We start from the raw sequence: 2,073 nt of genomic DNA on the forward strand, positions 1-2,073 counted from the left end.
CTAAAATTTCATACCAGAATTCACCAAAAAAATGTTTAATCTCATCAATTATATTTACAAGTGGCTGAAGTCATTAATTTACTTAATTTAAATAATATCAGCATTTTTTAATCTGGAATAAAAACAAGATCTGTGCATTCAAGGAGCCCTTGATGAAATATTCAATTTTTTGTTAAAATAGAATTTATTTTTTATTTCTGTAGGTTTTGGGGAACAGGTGGTATTTGGTTACATAAATAAGTTATTTAGTGGTGATTTCTGAGATTTGGGTGCACCCATCACCCAAGCAGTGTAAATTGTACCAAACATGTAGTCTTTTATCCCTCACCCTCTATCCACCCTTTCTCCTGGTCCCCAAAGTCCATTGTATTATTCTTATGCCTTTACATCCTCATAGTTTAACTCCCACATATGAGTGAGAACATACAGTGTTAGTTTTTCATTCCTGAGTTACTTACCTTAGAATAATCATCTCCAAATCCATTCAGAGTTGTTGCAAAGGCCATTATTTTGTTCTTTTATATGGCTGAGTAGTATTTCATGGTGTGTATACATACCATGTATATATAGTTGTGATATATATATTACATTTTCTTTATACACTAATTGATTGATGGACATCTGGGCTGGTTCCCTATTTTTGCAATTGCATATTGTGCTGCTCTGAATATGTGTGTGCAAATATTCCTTTTTTATTATATAATGACTTCTTTTCCTCTGGGTAGAGACCTAGTAGTAGGATTGCTAAATCAAATGTTAGATCTACTTTTAGATTTTTAAAAAATCTCCACACTGTTTTCCATAGTGGTTGTACTAGTTTACATTCCCATCAATAGTGTGAAAGCTCTCCCTTTTCACTGCATCCATGACAACATCTACTATTTTTTATTTTTTGATTATGGCCATTATTGCAGGAGTAAGGTGCTATCGCATTGTGGTTTGGATTTACATTTCCCTGATAATTACTGATGTTCAGTCTTTTTTCCATATGCTCATTGGCTATTTGTATATCTTCTTTTGAAAATTGTCTATTTATGTTCTTAGCCCATTTTATTGATGAGAATTTTGTTTTCTTGCTGATACGTTTGAGTTCCTTGCAGGTTCTGGATATTAGTCCTTTGTAGGATGTATAGATTGTGAAGATTTTCTCCCACTCTGTGGGGTGTCTGTTTACTCTGCTGATTTTTTTTTTTTTTTTTTTTTTTTTTTTGGCTGTGCAGAAGCTTTTTAGTTTAATTAGGTCCCATTTACTTATCTTCACTTTTGTTCCATTTCCTTTTGAGTTCTTGGTCATGAAGTCTTTGTCTAAACCAATGTCTAGAAGGGTATTTTAAGTCCTTGATTCATCTTGAGTTGATTTTTGTAGAAAGTGAGAGATGAGGATTCAGTTTCATTCTGCTACATCTGGCTCATGAATTATCCCAGGACCATTTGTTGAATAGGGTGTATTCCCCCCACCTTATGTTTTTGTTTACTTTGTCAAAGATCCATTGACTGTAAGTATTTGGGTTTATTTCTGAGCTCTCTATTCTGTTTCATTGTTCTATGTACCTATTTTTATACCAGAACCATGCTATTTTGGTGACTACGGCCTTGTAGTGTAGTTTAAAGTTGGGTAATGTGATGCTTCCATTCAAGGCTACTATGAATATCTTTGCATGCATACACTAGAAAACCTAGAGGAGATGGATAAATCCTTGGAAATATACAACGCTCTTAGATTAAACCAGGATGAAATAGAAACTCTGAACTGACCAGTAACAATCAGTAAGATTGAAATGGTAATTTAAAAATTGCCCACAACAAAAAAGTCCAGGATCTGATAGATCCACAACTGAATTCTATCAGACAATCAAGGAAGAATTGGTACCAATCTTATTGACACTATTCCACAAGAGAGAGAAAGAGGGAATTCTCCCTCAATCTTTCTATGAAGCCCATATCACCCTAGTACCAAAATCAAGAAAGGACATAGTGAGAAAGAAAACTACAGACTGATATCTCTGATGAATATAGATGCAAAAATCCTTAATATAATACTAGCTAACTGAATCCAACAGCATATCAAAGATA

This window comes from Piliocolobus tephrosceles, chromosome 4, assembly GCF_002776525.5.
Source record: "Piliocolobus tephrosceles isolate RC106 chromosome 4, ASM277652v3, whole genome shotgun sequence".
Taxonomy (NCBI): Eukaryota; Metazoa; Chordata; class Mammalia; order Primates; family Cercopithecidae; genus Piliocolobus; species Piliocolobus tephrosceles.